Genomic DNA, 22,188 nt, shown 5'->3' with positions numbered 1-22,188 from the left:
AAGGTGAAAATGTTGTGGAATCAGTTCGTGAGGATCAGTCTAGACCTGTTAGACATCAGAGATCAGTTAAAGAGAGAAATCCTGATTATCTCTGGTATTAGTTGGAATATGTCCACCTTTTTCCTTTTCTCTTTTTGTTCGGGAGAGTGTCAGAAATTTAATTTCTTCCTTCTTTTCGTCGTTGTCTTTTATCTTTCCTCCCTTCTTTCCTTCTTTAACTTTACGTCTTTTTAACGAGCTGCTGCTGCTGAAAGAATCACGCCACAATTGGTTCTACTAAGAGATACTTTTCCCGCGAAAATTCAACAAGTGAAAGTCAGTTTTGGACAGAGATTCCACGAGGGTAACACGCAAGTTACGAGCTCTGGTCCTACTCAGACATTCAAGTCTTAAAAATAGTAAAAGTTATTTCATTGTTCATAGGAATGAATAATGAGTTTCAGTAAGAGTCGAATCAAGTTGGTTGACTCGAAAAGAAAAGAAAGAATCAATTCTAAGAAGAATTGATCTATAAACTTGACGCACGAGATGCGATTAAATGTCGGCGCGTGGAAACCAAAATGTCTTTCCATGTTGTAACCAGTGAGAATTTCATCTGACAAGGACGAACGAAGGTTTTACCAAACAACATTGAGTTTTCAAATTCAAGGATTATTTTCAAAAGAACTTTCAAGGATTCTGTCACTGAAGTGAGGACAGATCGATTTGGAGTGGCGTGAAGAAAATATATATGTGAAAAAAAGGACTCACACACACATATATATATATATAAAGATAAAAAAAGAAAGGTTAAAAAAAACGAAATCATTGTTTTACGCAGTAAGTTCTCTTATTCTAATTTTCTCTTATTTCTGTACTCTCTCTCTAGTGTTAATTAAGCCTTTAGTGCTTGCCATAAGGACATTTTTTGGCAGTCGAATTGGTGAACATATAAACTTTTTTCTCAATAATTGAACTTTGCAGCTTTGCTGCCTTCTTTCCCCAACCCTTATGCTTTCTTTTTCCCTCAATAAAATGTCAATATTTTTTTTATTCTTAAAAGTATTTCCTTGTCTTTATTTTTACATGTCCTGATTTTTCTAGGCTTATTAACATGAACCACGTGGGATAAACTTCACGGGACTCAGTGAATAAATTTCCCGCAATATATATATATATATATATATATATATGGTTGAAAGGGAAAAACCAAACCAAAACAACATCTAAGTAAATCGCGATATATCCAGACAGCTGTCGAGATGGTCCAGGGGTAAGGGTTTAGGCTCATTACCGTTGGGTCCAGATTTCGAATCACGCTAGATACAGCCACTCTGATGAGGCGTAGACAACGAGACACGTGTCAGTGGATAATTACATTTTAAAAATAATATATATGTATATATATGTATATATAAATATATATACATATATATGCATACATGTATATACACATATATACACACACATATATATATATATACACACACACACACACATTTTATATATATATATATATATATATATATATATATATATATGGTGCCGGGAAAACTCGTCCCCTTTCGCTAGGTAGGAAAACTAGTCCCTTATTGAATAAATATGGATTAAAAACACATTTTATGATCGTTCTTGAAGGAGATATTGTTTTTTTAAAATAAACTATAGCCCCCCCATAATATTTTTTTTTAAATATTTTTACTTGTTTAATTTTTTTTTTTAATAAAAGCGTTTTATGTTCATAAACGAGACCGCATATTTTTTTATATTAATATAAAAAGAATTTACTTATATACTGTTGTTTATAAAAGGATAAAATCGATTTTTCTACCTCGCCGACTATGTTGTTTATTTAATTTATTTGGAATCGTTTATTTGATAAAGAAAAAAAAAACAGAGAACAAATAAAAAACATGTCGAGTGTTACGGGAGAACGAGAAATAATGTCCAGTATCACAGGGGGTCTTGTAATCGCTAAAAAATAGAAAATTAAAGAAATTACTAAGGGAGATTTGGTTTTAAAAAGAAAATAATTTTGATATTTTTTAAAATATAATTTAGAGAGAGAGAGAAACCTATATCTCCCTTCGAAAAGCAACCAACAAAAAATGAAATTAAAAAGATTCTTGATAAACGATAGCGGAGTTTTCAATAAAATTGATTAATAAATTTATTTAGTGATTACTTTTTCTCTTAATGATTGATTTTAGAATTTTGAAGTAAAAATTTAAAAAATTAAAAATGAGTTAACGAGAGATTGTTAGAACATGGAATCTCTCGCGCCAAAAAAATATTTCGGGTTTGTATTACTGTACACATAGATTCGAAAAAGTTGTCAAAAAACAAATATATAACAAATAAATGTTATCAAAGTTACTTTTCTACCTAACTGGATATACTTTTCGTGTTTTTATTCATTGTAACATGTTTATTCACTCGAAAAACATACAGTGTTTACCGATGTATTGGAAAATTCAAGATGGCGTCTGATTCTCTCTTTAACACGGTAAGTTTGGGAAAAGATGTTATAAATAAAAACCCAGATAAAATACTGTTAAAAACTCGCTCAATATATGTTACCGTGACATAGGTTGACATATATTCGGCGGGTTTTTAATAGTATTTTGTATAGTTTTTGGATTTGTATTACTGTACACAGATTCGAAAAAGTTGTCAAAAAACAAATATATAACAAATAAATGTTATCAAAGGCAAGATAAGTTACTTTTCTACCAAACTGGATATATCTTGTGTTTTTATTCAGTGTAACATGTTTATTCAGCTCGAAAAACATGCAGTGTTTACCGATGTATTGGAAAATTCAAAATGGCGGCCGACTCTCTCTCGGAGAGGGTAAGTTCGGGAAAAGGTATTATAAATAATAAACTAGACAAAATACTGTTTGAAATTCGCTCAATATATGTTACCTTGACATATATTCGGTTGTTTTTTAATAGTATTTTGTCTAGTTTATAACATCTTTTCCCAAACTTACCGCGTTAAAGAGACAGTCGGGTGCCATTTTGAATTTTCCAATACATCGGTAAACACTGCATGTTTTTCGAGCTGAATAAACATGTTACATTGAATAAAAACACAAAAAATATATCCAGTTAGGTAGAAAAGTAACTTATCTTGCCTTTGATAACATTTGTTATATATTTGTTTTTTGACAACTTTTTCGAATCTATGTGTACAGTAATACAAACCCCCAAAAAAACATTAAACAAGTAAAAATATTTTTTTTTAAATATTAGGGGGGGGGGGCTATAGTTTATTTTAAAAAACAATATCTCCTTCAAGAACGATCATAAAATGTGTTTTCAATCGATATTTATTCAATAAGGGACCAGTTTTCCTACCTAGCGAAAGGGGACGAGTTTTCACGAGACGAGTTTTCCTTAATTCATATATAAGCTTTAGCATTTATTTACCTCCCACGAGGACAAAGCAAGAAGTTTTACACTTTGAACAAAGTTTTTTTAATTAAAATGTGCAATAACAAGACGAGTATATAAAACCGTTTTTATAATAAGCTTAGTAAATAGCAAAGTTTGTTTTTATTTTTATATAAAATGTTGTAAAAAGATTTGTAAATAAAATTATGTATCTTTAATTTTTTTTTTTGTTTGCTCATAGTACAAACATGTAAACTTTTTTATTCTATTTACAAAATTTTGTTATAAACACACATTTTTAAATTTTAAATAAAACTGTTATCCAATAAAACCATTTTTAAATGGTAAACTCCTAACATCGTTTGTAGGCAAGTAAATTTCAAAGATTTTGTTTTTATGAAAAAATAAATTATTAAAAAATAGTAAATAAAAAGTATTTAAAAAATGTTTTTCCTTTGTTTGCCTGCGGGAAAAGCCCGTAAAATTTTATTTAACCTGTAAAGTTTAAAAGAAATATATAATGTATATTTTTTTTATTACTCTGTAAAGTGTACACAATTTAAAATAATGTTTTTTAATTATAATGTTTTTGCGTATTACCCCTTTTTTCGACGGCTTATAATGGCAAAGTTAAAAATATTTGTATTAAAAAAAGCAATTTTAATGACAAGCTTATTTTGTTATACGCCTATTTTTAATTATCAACAAGCTTTTTATAAATAAAACCGTTGTTAAATAGTAAAACTTTTTTCGTTAATAAAAATCTGTGACCTAAAAGTTATAAAAGTATGATTCAACTCAGAACTTCCGGTTCAGTTGAATCGCAAAAAGAGGGTCACGTAAACGTTGTATTCCTTCTACCCTAATTGATATTCTAATAGACTACCTAGTACTTACCTTTCCCAATACAATTGATATAAAAAGAATTTAACCATGGTCTCCTTGCATCCCCAAGAAATAACTTCTGCGACGGTAAATGAACTTCAACAGATTGAGTTTTCACAGCTGTCTCTCCATGATAAAGTTGAAATTAAGAAAAGAAGCCGTTCAACGCCTGATATTCAAATATCTCAGCCAGGCATTAACAACAACAAAGTGTATATTCGTAGCTTTAATGGTACCAACGGAAAAATTGGCTTTGCGGCTGTGAACTAAAAAAGGCATTGTTCTGCTTTCCTTGTTTGTTGTTAGGGGGTGATGTAACATGGACAAAAGATAGTTTCAGAACTATTAGCAAAATGAAAGATAGTATGAGAAGCACGTTGACAATGTAGTTTCCCTATCAATTTTGGGGACCATAAATATTAAAGAAAAACTTAGTGAGTCCTGCAGACTTTCAATCAATCATCATAACATGAATGTTAAGAAGAACCGTGAAATTTTATCTAAAATAATAGATTGTATTTTCTTTTGTGGGAACTTTGAAACTCCCTTACGAGGACATGATGAAAAAGATGATTCAGTAAATCCAAGTGTATTTAGAGGATTTTTAAATTTTGCATCTTAATTAGATCCAGATTTAAAGAATCACTTAGAAACCAGTAATGTCTTCAAAGGTGTTTCCAAGACCATTCAGAATGACATACTTGACTGTCTTTTACAAATATACCGTGATGAAATAAGGGCAGAAATTAGCAAAGTTTCCTTTGTAGCTGTCATGGCTGATGATACAACAGATGTGTCAGAATATACACAAATGATCATTGTTTTACGGTACGTCTTGGATGAAAAAAATACTTGAACGCATTTGGGGATTCTTTATTCCAGAAAACCAAACCGCTGATGGGATATCAAAATGTAATCTTCAACAATTAGATATAATCCTTCAAGGGAATCGCCAAAAACTGATAGCTCAGACATTTGATGATACAAATGTCATGAAAGGCAAAAAAAACTGGTGCCCAGGCAAAAATAAAAGCAGTTTATAGTAATGCGCATTTCACTCACTGTTATGCGCATCAACTTAATTTAATAATGAGGAATGCAGCAAACATTACACGAAATGCTAGAATACACATATATCTCTAACATTTTGGCTATTCCAACTTTCTTTTCTAGATCACCCCAGCGTCTGTCCATTTTTCAAGAAGCATCTGGATGTAAGCATTCTACGTGTATCCACCACAAGGTGGAACTTTAACATACATAAATAGAGTTCATGAAAATGTTCAAGCATGAAAAAACTGTCACTGAAATTCAGTCAACATCATATGTAGATGAGACCGTTGCAGAAGCGACAGGAATTCTGAAATATTTGAACGATGAAAATTTCACATTTTGGTTTGAGCTATTTCATAAAATTATGTCTCATGTTGAAATTATTTCTCGGGAAATTAGCATATATATGTCAATGAATACATAACAAATTTCAAAACTGCTATTTTAGAGATAAGAAACACCAAATACTGTGAAAATTCTTCACAAATACTCAAGGGCGAAGCTAAAGAACTGTGTGACTATATATCTGTTGATATAACGGACAGATATTCTTCAACTAAACATTTAATACTTGCTAAATTGTTTTACAAGATAAGCTTTGCTAGTTTTAAGAAAAAAAAGACTACCTACAAAAGAGATATCCTTGACAACTGAAGCATATCCCATGACTGACAAAGAAAAGTTTGAAACTGAGCTAGAAATATTTTATAGTAGGTCAGATATTCATGAATATTGCAAAGTAATTGATCTCCTGAAATTTATTTTGGAAAACAATTTAAACTATGTTCTTAGTGAAATCACAAAACTCATAAAAATTATCTAGACAATTCCCATGACTACATAAGAGATAGAACGTTGTTTTTCAACTCTGAAAAGAATAAAAACTTATCCAAGGAACACCATGGGTTGCGAAAGACTAAATAAACTTGCAGTGCTTTTAATTGATAAAAGAAGTTCTTCAGCAGTCATTCAGAAGTTAAGGAGAAAATTATCAATCTTTTCTCACAAATTAAAACAAGGAGAATGAAGTTTACTTTCAAATGAATGTAATAAGTAAAATATTTAAAATATTTACATCTATTTAGGATTCCTTTAAGTTATTGTATCTTTATACGTGTGCATACGTATAAATTATGTATAATTTTATGTTTGTTTTATTTTTACACAATATTAAAACAATAGGTGTTTTCTTTATAACAGCACCCCCACTAATCTTAGGCACGAGCCACCACTACTGCATAGGGAACCACAAGAGGGGATAATGGAACAGACTGGTGGCAATAACGGTGGTAATGAGGAAGATGGCAATGAGGAAGTGCTTCCCCCGATTCTTCGAAGAAGTACCCGACAAAGATGACTGCCCCCCTGCCCTGTGTATGATCATGAGATCGGGGGGAGTGTAGGGAAACGTGCGACTTACCTAATTAGCACGTGTGCATAATTCAATAGGTCAGTCGTGGAATGAAATGAATGAAAAAGAAGAAAGAAACAAAAATGGCTGCCTTATCTCTTTATATGCCTGCAATGTGACCACCCGATATGCAAATGAGATGTTCCTGGTTGGAGATAAAAGAGGGTTGATTTTTGAGAGGGTCGTTCATTTTGAAGTTGGATTTCAAAGCAATAAGTTGAATTAGCAGAAGTACATTGAGAGTTGAGAGAAGGTGCGTTACGTGTACAGAAGTTGGAAGTTTGGACAAAAGTGTTAACCTTACCCAGGAAATTATTGGTGTGACGGGCGGAAGAAATAAAACTCAAGTTATTGAGTTATATATATATATATATATATATATATATATGCAAGTTTTACAAAAAAAATTTTGTTTTATGAATTTGTTAGGTGAAAGTACAGAATAGTTACAAAACACCCGCCAGCAGCACAGTATCATAAGTGCATAAGTACCAATAAAGTGATTTTTAATATCGTATTCAGCTAAATCCATAACAAGCTGCACTTGAATGAATTGTTTATTTTATTGACACTACACTGTAATCACGTGATTACAATTTTAGCAGACAACAAATTGTGAGACAAAAGAATCACGAGTTATTGCTGTTTCTTAAATCGATTTTTTCATTTTCCGAATTTCGGTGTTTTAGTGTAGTTACACCAACAAATACCAAAAACTCTATATGTACCCGTGACAGAAAGAAAATGTATTTAAAAAATCACATAAATTAATCAAGTAGTTTTATGGGTAAATGTTTACTTTAATTACAACAGAACACCGAACAATAAAATTTTGTTTTTAGTAGGTTTTCGGGGTCACTACTAACAACGAATCTGATATTCAAGCCCGTCACAAATTTATCGTTTGCATGGTAATAACCCCTGGACCCTTGCACTATTTTGTGCCATCTCACCACCTTCCTTTACCCTATTCTTACTTGATGCGTTTGCGCATAGTAAAGTGACTTGTCACATTGCGGAGGAAATTTTAGCAGATATTTCAAATGACAAGAAAGTTTTCAAAAACAAAAAAAAAATTGTTCATTTTTCTGTGTTACATAGTTTTGGATGCTTTTTTTATTGATCTAAAAAATTAAGTTTTCACAAGCAGTTTACAAAAACATTTTTGTTTTTCGGTTTTTGCTTTTTTGTTTTTTTTAGGGTATTATAGAACTTGTACAACTTTTAACAGAAGCTTCTGCAGTTTAATTTACCGTTTTTCCGTAAGTAATGCGCCACAATATCCCCCCCCCCATTTACCGTTTTTCCGTAAGTAACGCGCCGACAGCAGAAGAACCGTTTTTCACAAAATTCTGCTTACATTGGAGAGGTGGAGGTGGAGGGGCAGGCGGGACGGGTGGTGTGGCAACGTTGAATACTTCCTCTCTAAAAAAAAAAAAAAAAAAAAAAAAAAAAGATTAAAGAAAGTATTAATCAGAATTAAAAAAAAAAAAAATTAAACAGTTCAAAGAAGGCTTTCGTCTCGTTATAACTACTCTAAGATTTGCTTATACTTTTTATACCCATGTTTAAAAGGTAAATGTTTTGCCGCGTTTATTCAAAGGAATTGGATTCAACCTCGATACCGGTGGCTGAGTACCACGTTTCCACCTAATATAACCATAAAACGGCAAATATTTAGTTTAACTACAATAGAACACCGACCAATAAAAATTGTTTTTTTAAAGGTTTTCAGGGTCGCTGACAACGAATCTGCTATTTAAACCCGTCACAAATTTATTTTTTGTATGGTATTAACCCCTTATGCCCTCGCATTATTTTGCACTGTATCATCACCGTATTTGTTTATGCTACGTGTGAGCAGTTCTTATTCAAATGTACATGCGTGCACGCACGTACTCACAAGGCGCATGAATACATGGCGGATATTTTAAATGACAGGAAATATTTTTCATAAAATAAAAAAGTAAAAATAGTTTTCACCTCATTTAATAGTAAAAAATAATGTCAGAAAGTTTTCACGAGCGGTTTACAAAAACATTTTTGTTTTTTGTTCCTTTTTTTTTTTACTTACGGAAAAACGGTAAATTTGGGGGAGGGTATTGTGGCACGTTACTTATGGAAATAGTGTTTAATTTAAAAAATTCTAATTCTTTAAATTGTTTAATTTAAAAAAAATTCTAATTACTATTTTATTTTTTAATTTCTAATTTTAAAATGTTGTCTATAGTAATAAATGCTCAAAAATTCTTTGAACTACCTCTTTCTTTAATTCTTTGAATTGTTTCTTATTTTTCTTTTAATTTGTCTTGCCTTTTGTAGCATTTATTTGTTGGGTGCTATTCTCATGTAGGGTGCTCAGATTTTAGCCACATTTTTGCATCGCGAAAGACTAGATCTACTGCAGCCGGTGTCATACAAAAATAATCCCCTTTTATGGGCCAACAAATTTGTGTTCATGTTATTATAATTAAAAACTTAATAATTACTTTTTACAATTCATGCAAGTTTTTATTCACATTTTTTGAAAACTTAAAATTCACTTCGTTTTTTTTTTTGTTTTTTTTTACACTACTGCATAACAGTGCCATGAGGCGACTGAGACAAGTTATTGTGAGAGATTAATCTCACAAACTACATACTCCCTGGCTGAGGCAAAAATAATTCCACAATTACAAAACCTTTAAACTCAAATTTTATTAAGTTATAACATCAAAGAAAGGTTGTTGGTCCTAGTACAATCCTTGCAAAATGGTGGGTCAGTTTTGCCTCCCAAATTGGGAGACAGTAGTTAACTCATTTTGTTGGAGTGGTAGCGTGGTTTTCCTTTGAAAAGGTCCATGATAATTCATGGTGTTCTCAGTAAGAGTTCTGGTGCTTTTAATTAGGCATAAATCGAGTCCCTTGGGACCCTAATTGAATTGAGAAAAGTTTATAAAGTGTTCAAATGATGCCTTCCTCTAATTGGGATATGTTTGGCACTGTAACATGATCGACCTGAGGGAATGATTTGTCCCTCATTGGGGAGCTTCAGACTTTCCAGGGACCTGAAGTCCGGGTAACTATGCTAAGATTGTTTAATTAATCCTGGATGATAGCGGATATCACAAAGACTTGAAATTGAAATATATAGATATATTTGGCTTTACTGTTTGAAAAATCAGATATATATTTTGTGTTATTGTCAAACTCAGAGATATAATTGTTATTGAAAAAGCGACAACATGAAATGTTAGAATAATGGCGTTGACATTGTCTGGCCTGATGAACCCCGGTCAGGGGTTCTGAATGACAAGGTTTAACCTTTAAGGTCATGGGAATTAAATGTTGATTTTGGTCCCAGATTGCAAAGCTAGTGATATGGCTGAATTGCACACCCGCAATTCCGTCTTTGGGGTTTCCCCAGATGTGTGGCGTAATTCGATTGGCTGAGGAGATCGTCTCCCCCATGCCTGACCTTACTATATAAGGCCAGTGTCGCGCGAAATTAGGCAGATTCCAGATTGACGCACAGAGTCTCGAGATAAAAATATTGCTCCCTGAAGATGTGACTGCCTCCCTCTCCATTCACCTGAGTGCCGTCTCCGAAGAGAAATGTCTTAAGAACTTCACGTGTATATATCTGTAAAAAGTCTGTAATTTTTATCAAATTAACTCTAGTAGACCAGAATTTCAAGTGTCTGTTTTTCTTTCTTGCGTGCGTGAGCTTTGCTATTCGTTTTCAGCATACCAGGAATCTGATGTGACCACCTCTCAGGGAACCAGATATCATGAGCCGAAGTTTTCAAAGACGATTCGGGGTCCTTGCGTGACGTCCCAAGAGAGGTGGGCTGCATTAATATAAAAGTGTCTCAGCTTGTAGAGATTTCAAGTCCCTTTTCACCAAACATTTGGGTGAAATAAATATGAAATTGCTGCAGTTCCATGCACAATAAGGCATTCATCATGGAGCCGACTTTTGTGAGTCTGTCTTTCCAGGAGGTTTTTGTAGACTGAAAAAAAAATGGATGTTTTCAAAAAAGGTGCCAAGTAATTATCTTGGCCCATACAAATTAACCAATCACAGGCTGGCTACAAGAAATGTGCATAGGCAGCTTAAAACATTGAAAATAGTATTGTAACTGGAATTTCTCACATTATCAACCTCTGTTCTTTGAATGCGAAATGCCCTATACCGGCCGTTCTATCAACCTTAAATGTAAACAAGTGTCTCCAAGAATGCAAAAATTTATAATAACAAAATACATAACAAAAATATATGAAGAGTGAAACATTTATTGCATAGAGCATATAATTTTAATGTTTTAATATTATTTCTTTTGTAGGGTAAAAGAAGTTTCAGTGAAATTAAATTTCTCTGCCCCAATAACCACCGATTTGTATGTTTCAGAAGAATGTGCATGTTTTATCTCACGGTCGGGTGTCACCAATTTGTAGGGGAAAAGAAGTTTAAGTGAAATTAAATTTCTCCCAAACAAAATAATAAAAAAGGAATAAAGCAAAATGACACTTCCTTCTCGTTTAAAATGCATTGCATTTATTTTTTTAACAAAAATAACAAGAACAAGCAAAATCTGATCAGTAAGAATTCTTAAGAAATCATTATGATTAGAATGTTCAAAGTAGGTGGAAAAATCCTTTGAGGAATTAAGATGAAAAGGTCATGTTAGATGAAAGTCCTTTGTTGAGATAAGATTAGAAGGGAAAAGTCTTTTGTGAAAATAATGTCCTTATTTCAAGGTTTGTGTTTTAACTGGCGAAGTTCGCTTTATTCAAAAGTTCCATGAGGAAAGTAGTCCGTTGTTAGTAATTCTTATAGAAAATGTATGGAAATGGGTGCATGTGTGCATAAGTGGGAATTTTTTGGGTGCCTGCGTGGCGTGTGTAATTATGGTTTCGACAGATTTGAAAACGATGATGAGGTGAAAACAAGAGGCATGTTCTTGTGTCATGTCGGAAGGTGAAGAGAGGAAGAAAGAAGGGGAAAAAAGGGGGAAGAAGAATGTTTTGTGTATAAATACTTTTTGAACCGACCCCAGCACAAGATTGCTGCTGCTAGTATTTGGTTTTTGGAAAAGCATTAAAAAGACAATCTTCTATTGATCGCTTGTGTCACATGGTACTGTTTTCAACTATGTCTGCCAGAAATATGTCCATTTATGGAGTATTGTTGTCATATTTGGGCTGGTGCATCTGCTACTAGTCTCTCGCTCCTAGATAAGGTTCAAAAGAGAGTCGCCAACCTGATAGGTCCTGAGCTGTCATCTAAGCTTCAGCCTCCGTCCCATCAATAAAATGCTGCATCCCTCTGCCTGTCCTACAAGTATTTTAACGGTGAATGCTCTGACGAACTGCAAGCACTTGTACCCCCTTGACGTAAATACCCCCGACAAGCAGCTAAATCCCACCCCTACACAGTAGAGATCCCTAGATGTAAGAGAGCCTTCTACTCCAGTAGTTTCTTCCCCAGAACAGCTAGACTTTGGAATTCCCTTCTGGGTCCCTGCTTCCAACTGTACTGACATGCAGAAGTTCAAGTGTAACGTGAACCGACATCTTGCTGCCCAACTCCCTACATAGTACCCCTGTAGCTTATGTCCCTGATAGTAGCCCCCTACATCAAAGTGACAAAGTGCCTTGTTTGGGGTGAAAATGTAATTTAAAAAAAAAAAAAATGCTTCGGCTATAGTTTAAAATACTGATTTCTCCCTTGGATTTTAACGGCAGGTGAACGAAATAAAATGGTGTCTCCAGTTTCGGCGATAGTGTACCAAATTCTTTGAACCGCTTTTTAGGTGTGTCAGAAATTTCGTGAAAAATATTGAATAATTCCACCCCGTCTTTCAAAGCTTATAACTCCTCGAAAAATGTAATTCAAGCCCTAATTTTTTTTTTCAATTAAAGGAGCAAAGACCAAGGTTTCATTAAAAAAAAAAAAAAAAAAAAAAAAAAAACAAACAAATGAACAAAAACAAACAACGTGTTTTTGTTTTTTTTAAAAAAGGTTTTAAACTTCAGACTTTACAGATAAATTTCTAAAAAACACTACTTTTGTTTTAATTTGAATATATTATTTATTGATCTTTTATCTTCAATTTGTGATATATAACAGTTAATTATTTACTTTTTAATAGACATTTCAAAACGGGAGGCGTGAATTAATTCAACCCCCTGTCTTTCCAAACTTATAACTACTCAAAAAATGTAATTCAAGCTCTAATTTTTTTTTTCAATTAAAGGAGCAAGGACCAAGGTTTCATTAAAAAAACAAACAAAAGAAAACACAAGCAACGTGGTTTTTAAATAAAAAGGTTTTAAACTTCGGACTTTACAGGTAAATTTCTAAAAAACACTACTTTTTTGTTTTAAATTTGAATATATTATTTATTGATCTTTTCTCTTCAATTTGTGATATATAAAACTTTGGTGAGTAAATTATTTACTTTTTAATAGACTAGATACCGCCAAAACTGGGGGGGGGGGGGCAGGTAAGTACTTTTTGACGGACCGTCTTTTTAAAAATCTACCAAAAATCAATACGAAATTTTCAGCGATTATTAAGAGAAGAATGAACTTTATAACAGTGTACTTATTTTTCATAAACAATATTTATATATATATATATATATTTTTTTTTGCGTACAGCCCCCCCCCCTTTTTTTGAGGGGATTCCAAATATACTTAAAATAATCATCTGAAACTGAACAAAACATATTGTGTTGTTGTAAGGGACAGGATTACAGATTAAAAAAAAAAAAAAAAAAAACTTGTTTGCATACCTTATTTTGATGTCTGAATATCAGAACTTCCATTGTGTTTAATTATCCCGCTTTTGAGTTTTGAAGTGTGAAATTCGGTGAATATGTTAAGTAAAATAATTAATTTAAGTTAAGCAAAACAAAAAAAATTTTTTTAAATATTTATACGAAAAAAGCCATTTTAAAATCTTTGATAAATAAATTAACAATTTCTTTTTAGCGAGCCAAATAATGCATGACCATTATTAAACAGGGAATGCTTTGAAGAATCGATACAAAAAAAAAATTCGGTAAATATTGTGCCCTTTGTGTTAAAAATATCATCATGTTTTCGATCCAGTTTGAAAACGTTTGCCGCCTTTCGACTACTGTGGACCAAACGCGCTGAAATAATTTTTTTTATTCTGCTTTTAATTGCCCCCCTCCCCATTTTGGAGAGCCTAGCCCCCCACATATATACACATTAAAAACCAAACTCATACAAATTGTCACCCATCTGGTACTGGCCAGCCTCAGCGTTAATAATACATTGAAATTGTCACTGAAAAATAAGTTGTTTTTTTTGGCTTTTTGGTCTGCCGTAGTTTGCTTTTTATCAAGTACAAATGTAAACAGAGTAATCAAACCGACGCGAAATAACTGGTTGCCTATATGAATAAGTGTAATCATTTGAAATCCAGGTACTTATATTATAATATTTTTGCATATTCTCATAGAAAATCACCCTAAATCTTAGTTAGAAAAGAAATAAACAAATTAATTCTTTCAAAAACCTTCTGTTTTTTTTTTTTTTTTTTTTTTTTTTTTTAACTATTTATATACGTTTTTAGTGCAAAACAAAAAACGCCAATTGTTAACTTTTGGGGAAAATTTAACATTTCAAATTTAATTAAAAATAGTAGAAAAAGTTTTACATTATTCTGCTTTCTGTATGATAAAATTCAGGGTTTTATCTTTCTGGTAAAAAAAGTTACTCAGAAATAATGGATTTTAATAAATGTAATTTCGTTTAAACTTGATTTTGCGGCCATTTTTGGCGGTGTCTATAATAGACACTTGAAAATGGGGGGGGGGGGTGAATAAAAAAACCCTTTGTCTAAAATATTATATTCGGTTTATTGGAAAGAGCATAAAATTTCACATTGACCCTGAAAATATCGTAAAAATAGAATCAATAGGAAAATTTTGATAGATTTTTAAAGTTTAAAAATTGAAAAATACTGAGCTCGTAAAATTCAATTAATTTCATTACTGTTTTTTAAAAAATAAAAAAAAAATATTTCGGTGCAAGTCTATAAATGGGCTACAACAAACATTACTTGGCCTTCGGGACAAGATCAAAGTGTAGTATCTGTTCTTCAGATGCTGCACTTCTATTTCTTGTTCTCTTTCGGTGGAGGAGAAATCCTTTACGACTGAGACAATTTTTATTTTTGTACCTTTTCTCCACGTTAAAAAACGACCCTGGTGTCTAACTCTGTCCAGTGGGGAGGCATAGTAAATAGGTACAACAAATCTTTTATACAATAAAAGATCTGAAAAAAAAAATCTTTATAATGTACGTACTCGTCACTGCGTGAAGATGTCACATTCAAAAAATTACGTAAATCGATCAAGTAGTTTTTTTTTTTTTTTTATTTAAGAAAATCAAATATTATCGGAGGTTTAATCAAAGATTTGGCACGCACCATCTGGTTTGAGAGATAACGCCACTAACGACCCCTGGCGGAAATATGGGTCAACAAGGACAGTACATGCAGACCATCAATCACGTACTTTTTTTTTTTTTTTTTTAAAGAAAATCAAATTTTACGATTTCTAGGGATAAATAAATTGACTTCTTTTAATAAAGAGAATGTGTCTTTGGGTTTCTATTACTGTACACAGATTCGAAAAAGTTGTCAAAAAAACGAATAAATGTCATCAAAGGCAAGATAAGTTACTTTTCTACCTAACTGGATAATTTTTTAGTGTTTTTATTCAATGTAACATGTTTATTCAGTTCGAAACACATACAGTGTTTACCGATGTATTAGAAAATTTTAAATGGCGCCGGCTTCTCTGTTGAACACGATATGTTTGGGAAAATTAATTCAAAATAAAAAAATATATACAAAACCCACCGAATATATGTCACGGTAACATATTGAGCGACTTTTTAACAGTATTTTGTCTAGTTTTTTTTTTATTTATAACCCCTTTTCCCAAACTTACCGTGTGAAAGAGAGAGTCGAGGTTTTTCGAACTGAATAAACATGTTACATTAAATAAAAACACTAGAAAATTATCTAGTTAGGTAGAAAAGTAACTTATCTGTCCTTTGGTAACATTTATTTGTTATATATTTGTTTTTGTTTTTTTTTGTTTTTTTTTACAACATTTTCGAATCTATGTATACAGTAATACAAACCCAAAGACACATTCTCTTTATTAAAATAAGTCAATTTATTTATTTATTATGCCTAAAAATCGTAAAATTTGTTTTTCTTTAAAAAAAAGTACTTCGCTTATTAAAGTCTGTTTTCAGACGAACAACAAAAAAAACCTAGTGTTTTCCACATTCTCTTTATTAAAAGAAGTCAATTTATTTATTTATTATCCCTAGAAATCGTAAAATTTGATTATCTCCTTCAAAAAAAAAAAAAAAAAAAAAAAAAATACTTGATTAATAAAATATTCGATGGTCTGCATGTACTGCTCTTGTTGACCCATATTTCCGCCAGGGGTCGTTAGTGGCGTTATCTCTCAAACAAGATGGCGCGTGCCAAATCTTCGATTAAACCTCCGATAATATTTGATTTTCTTAAATAAAAAAAAACAACTACTTGATCAATTTACGTAATTTTTGGAATATGACGGGTTTGTATTTGTTTTTTATTTTTTGTATTTGTTTTTTATTTTTGGAATATGACGGGTTTGTATTTGTTTTTTGACAACTTTTTCGAATCTATGTGTGTACACATAGATTCGAAAAAGTTGTCAAAAAACAAATATATAACAAATAAATGTTATCAAAGGCAAGATAAGTTACTTTTCTACCAAACTGGATATATTTTACGTGTTTTTATTCAATGTAACATGTTTAATCAGCTCGAAAACCATACAGTGTTTACCGATGTATTGGAACATTCAAGATGGCGTCCGATTCTCTCTTTAACACGGTAAGTGTGGGAAACGATGTTATAAATAAAAAACCCGGATAAAATACTGTTAAAAACTCGCTCAATATATGTTACCGTGACATAGGTTGACATATATTCGGCGAGTTTTTAATAGTATTTTGTATAGTTTTTTTTATTTATAATACCTTTTTCCAAACTTACGGTGTTAAAGAGGGTGTGAGACGCCATCTTGAATTTTCGAATACATCGGTAAACACTATGTTTTTCGAGCTGAATAAATATGTTACGTTGAATAAAAACACAAAAAATATATCCAGTTTGGCAGAAAAGTAACTTATCTTGCCTTTGATAACATTTATTTGTTATATATTTGTTTTCTGACAACTTTTTCGAATCTATGTGTACAGTAATACAAACCCAGATTTGTTGTGGCCCATTTATGGATTTGCACCAATATTTCTATTATTTTTAAAACAACTTTAATAGTTTATTTTGGAAGTATAATCCATAAAGAAAATAACCCCACTTTTTAAAGAGAAATTACGAGTTTTTTTTATATTTTATTCGCAGTTTCGTGTTAGGGGTGTCAAAAATTCTGATACATCTACCGCTTTATTGACAAAATTTTTTATTTCTTTTTTAGCATATGTATATGTAATTCTTTAATTTTGTTGTATCATTTACTCCATTAACTCTTATCCTTGATAACTAGCGACTCATTAGGAAAACCTGAAACTTATCCAGAAAGACTCACTTTGTTTAAAAACTTCCTCATTAAAGTGTTTTATCCTTAATAAGTTGCGACTCATTGGAAGAAAGAAAAAATAATTTTATTTTTACGAGTAAATAACGTTTAAAAAATGGATAAGTTTTAGTTGTTTTTGTTTTAGGAAAAGAAAAAAACTTATCCTCGAATGTATTTTACGACTTAAGAAAAAAAAAACTTATCCAGAAAAGACTACAGTTTCTAAGTTTACAAGTGAACAGAGTGCGCCCTTCTGTATAAGTTTTAGTCTTTTTAATTTTTTCTTATTCAGAAAAAAAAAAAAGAAAAGCGAAGTGAATTTTAAGTTTTCAAAAAATATAAATAAAAACTTGTACAAATTGTAAAAAGTGAATATTAATTAGTTTTCGTCGGCTCACATGGAGAACAATTTTGAACAACGCAGAGCGATACGAAAATGCGGCTAAAATTTGAGCACCTTACTCGAGACCACCACGAAACTTTCCCGTTGTTCGAAGTTAAGAATTCGCCACGTTCAAAGAGGTTAGGTTTTGCGGTTTTTAAGCGAATTTGAGTTTTCTCAATATTCCCATGCCTTTCTAAAATCTAACAAGTTTGAATAATTAGTACTTGTGCAGAATTTGAATCAGACGGAACTAACTAGCCACTTGGCTTTGCTCGGAACATGACGTGAACCGCCGGCTTTTGCCGAGCGTCGTCGATTAATCAAAGCGGAAGGAAAATACTGAAGAAATCATCTAAATATTATAAAATTACCAGGAAAAAATATATAACGAAAATAAAAAAGAAACCACGACCTACCGTATCAATTTCTGTTTTATTCTTGTAACAACTTTTTAAGTGTAAAAAAAAGAAACAAGTAAGTTATGTTTTGTTTTTTTGTCAAACAAAAATTGAACAAAATTAAGATTGGATTTGTGGCGGACGTTGTTAAGAATCTCCCACCCTAAATTCCACTGTTTTCACTTCCCCCCCCCCTGTTAATATCATCGATTACAGACTTAAGTTTCAGATTATAAAAAAAATTGAAAAAAAAAAAACTTTTGAAGTGGGGTTCACACTTTTCAATTATAACGTCCGGTAAATATAGCGATACCCTACAGTAGAACACGAACACGACCACTCTAATTTGTATTTTAGGGGTAATCGAGGTCGCCGACAACGAATCTGATAATTAAACCCGTCGCAAATGTACCGTTTGCATGGTATTAACCCCTGAACCCGTGACTATCTCCCGCCATTTTACAGCTTCCGTTTATGCTACGCAGCAACGGGCAACGCACGTGCGATAGCATAAACGACGGCTGTTAAATGTGCCCTCGCGTATCAAACTGACATGGCGTACTAATCTTTCGCGGGACATTTAAAATATGAAAAAGAAGAAAAGCACTCCAAGTGGGGAGGGGAGGATAATGTCGGAAAGACATTTTTTTTTTTTTTTCAGAACATAGAATGTTTAATTTTTTTTTTCATTGGCGGACAATTTAAAATTAGAAGAAAAAGTTGTCTAAAACAAAATTTAAAAAAAAAATACATAATACTTTTTGAGGGATTTTTTTTTTTGTCCTACGTATGCATTTTAAACAAAGTATTACAAAAACATAAGCACCAAATATGTTTTTCGTTCTGTTTTTTTTTTTTTGGGGGGGGGGTAAATTATAGAAATTGTGTGGTTTAACCGGTGCTTCTGCAGTTTAATTAACCGCACGCCTAGGTGTATCAGAATTTTTGTAGGAATTTTTGACACCACTAACACGAAACTGCGAATAAAATATAAAAAACTCGTAATTGTCGGATTTTATCCGACTGAAGGGGGGGGGGAGGCGTTTCTGCAACTCAACGGCTAAACCTGAACTCGACGTAGAAGGAAAAAACAATGAAACTCTTAACTTGTGTGGAGAATCCTTCTCGGCTTTTCTCGGCTAACTGGAGTTGCAACGTATTGCCTCGTTGCTTACAACGACAAATTGTCTTTGTAGTAGTAACTGTGAAACGTGTAACTTGACTAAACAAAAAAGTCCAACTAACACATCAACCATAGGAGTGTTTTATAACCCACAAGTTGATGCTACGCAAAGTTCAGTCCGACCCACGTGATGGACAACAAAACTACTACTACTATAAAATCAGTCGACCAAGCACTTTTTTTAAACCTTTTGGCTTGAACGACTGCCTCTCAGAATTCCACTGCCTCCCCCCTCCACATCGAGTTCCGGTCAGTAATAATTACCACACATTCCCATATCAAAAAAAAGAAAAACGAAAAAAAGAAAAATGTCTTTTACGGGATGTGAGATAGGGAAAAGAGAAGGGAATTCATCTTCTAGTTACAGTTTTTAAGGTCTTGCCTGAGACCTTCACCTGAAATTTCTGGTTCTTTTTAGACCCCTAACAAACTGGGTCTACCCCGACGCCTTGGTCTGCAAGTTGGACAATACCATTGTTCTTCTTGGGGTGCATCTACCAGGCCCACACAACCAAAGTGGAACCAGTCATTACACTGATCACAAGCCACCATATGTCTGAAATCTTCTGGTTTATCACATGCAGGGCAAATCCAGATTCTAACACTCTCATCAGGTCGGGACGATATATTTTGATCTGACACATCCTCTGGTTCATGAAGAATTTCATTATCCACATTTTCAGAAAGAGAATTAATCTCCAGAGGAAATAAATGGTTGATTGAATGGGTTAATGTCGCTCCATTTCCTTTTCTCACTCTTGCTGAACGAACCAACCCATCCTTTCCTTCAATCAACTCCAGGACTTCACCTATAGTTCCACCGAATTTCTTCCTGCTTTATCCATGCAGGGCCTTCATACCAATAGGAAAGGTGTTCCTGAAATTTTTTAAAGGAAAGTCCTCTTGTGATGTAGTCGGCTGGGTTCTCCTTAGTTGGCACGTATTGGAAACTCAACTCCAACTTCATCTCTGACCTGATTGTTGCAGACATTTGCGTTATATCTTGCAGCCTGTTGCGCGCAAAGATGTTTTTTGTGGTTATCGACTTTGATAGTATCCAAGCCAATACCACTTGAGCGTCCGTTAGAACATATACTTTTTCTATCAGGGAGTTCTTCAAGGCTTCCTTTATAAAGGGAAAACATTTCAATGCTAGAAACACTGACAAAAGCTCCAAAGTGGGTAGAGATTTACCTTTTAAGGGTGCTACTTTTGCTTTAGCAAACACCAGTGCAGACTGTCCATCTTGTACAGCATATGCTGAAAAGCCGTATGCACTTTTGGAGGCATCACAAAATAGGAAGAATTTTAGGGGCTTATTGTCGTCTAGGACTCTCCTTGGAAATGATACAGAGCCCAATTTTGTTAAGTCCTTTGCCAGAGCTTTCCAGGTTTTTTTTTGACTCTTCTGAAACTTCATCATCCCAATCCAACTTTTGCCTCCAAAGTTCTCCTATCAGCAATCTGCTCCTTACTGTCACTGGAAGATATAGGGACAAGGGATCAAATATTTTGGAAGCTTCAGACAGCATTTTCCTTTTTGTTGATGCGGTTACATCGCATTGGTGCGAACAGACCTTCATAGTATCATGTTGAGGGTTGTACAAATACCCTAAAACTTTCTCCACACCAGAATCAAAACCTGACAGAGTTCCATCTGCCGCCATTTTTTCTTGTAACACTGCACTGTTCGAGTTACAGGATTGTATCTCAAAGTTACCCTCTTGCAGTCGTTCCTTCACCGCTGAGTATAACGTAGATAGAGTATCTACATCATTTCCTGTTTTCACCAAATTGTCCACATAAAAGTTTGACCTGAGTACTTGGGAACATTCATCTGCAGGAAATTTTTCTGCATGATATTTTAAGACATAATTTAATATAAATGGACTTGCATTGAAACCGAATAAGATGGTAGAGTATCTGTAACAATGCAAGTTGTCGCCTTTTTTCAAGAAGAAACAAAAACGATTGCGGTCCTTTTCTAGCTCTAGACGAATCATAAGGAATGCTTTCCTTATGTCGGCCAATAATACATATTTGTTGGCCCTAAAGCGAATCAACAGTTCTAACATGTCTCCCATTGGGTTGACTCCTGGATAGGCTGCCTCATTCAAAGATGTAGCATTTGCCCCCTTGTAGGAACAATTGAACACAGGTCTCACCTTCATGGTCGTCTGATCAGCCAGTTTTAGTACCGGTCTGTGCGGAACCCATATGTACTTTTGAAAGTCTTCTGGAGTCACTGTTATTTCCTCTATAATCCCTTCGTCTTCCTGTTGTCTAAAGACGTCTACGTATTGGTCATAGAGGCCTTTCTTCTCCAGGTCTTTAACTACTCTTTCCAGTATTCTAAGAGCAGCATTGTGGTTAGAAGGCACAGACTTCACTTTGTCTTCATACCATGGCAGCTGTACATGGTATCGGCCATCTTTGTAGGATATAGTGTTCCTAAACTTTTGTACCATCTCTTCATCCACGGTGGAGAATTCCTCTGTGATAGGTAACCCTAGTGACTCCATGCTAATCATGTTTTCTTGTCCTCTCTGGACGTTTCCTTCTTCAAACCAAGCTTTTAACGGGTCTGGGTATTTCTCCTCTGGATTCAGCACAAAATTAATTTTGTACTCTGAAAGTTGAGGTGTTTTGTCCAACAAGGAGGTATAATTAAATTTTGCCCCTCTCTTTACTTTGTGTCTTGGTTTTAACTGATTCTCATACATGAAGCAACGGCTGTTACCAAAGGGTACAAGTCCTCTCGGTGTGGAAAAAGCGGCTCCATACATGCAGGGGACGATTTCAAATGGTTCTATGAATTGAATGGCGTCAACTCCCAACAGCCCCTTAATTTTAATATAACTGTCCCGGGAA

The 22,188-nt window shown here is 33.3% G+C and overlaps 1 protein-coding gene across 11 annotated transcripts in view; it reads left to right on the top strand.

The window, feature by feature from the left end:
* Nucleotides 1-22,188, top strand: part of LOC145242427 (WD repeat-containing protein 25-like) — a 357,383-nt gene that overhangs the window by 97,590 nt on the left and 237,605 nt on the right. For 3 of the 11 annotated variants that reach the window (XM_080105482.1, XM_080105480.1, XM_080105481.1), the window contains exon 1: nt 17,727-18,210. The exons of 3 other annotated variants lie outside the window; for them this stretch is intronic. The gene's annotated coding sequence lies outside the window, so the exon portion shown is untranslated. Of the gene's footprint in view, nt 1-16,205; nt 16,344-17,726; nt 18,211-22,188 lie in introns of those variants that run through there. 5 more of the 11 variants (XR_013862730.1, XM_080105475.1, XM_080105476.1 and 2 more) reach the window with 4 other exon arrangements.

Source organism: Euprymna scolopes, chromosome 21, assembly GCF_053919585.1.
Source record: "Euprymna scolopes isolate OS-2025 chromosome 21, ASM5391958v1, whole genome shotgun sequence".
NCBI classification, from domain to species: Eukaryota; Metazoa; Mollusca; class Cephalopoda; order Sepiida; family Sepiolidae; genus Euprymna; species Euprymna scolopes.
Note: the sequence above shows the minus strand (reverse complement) of the source record. Positions and strands in the feature narration are given on the sequence as shown.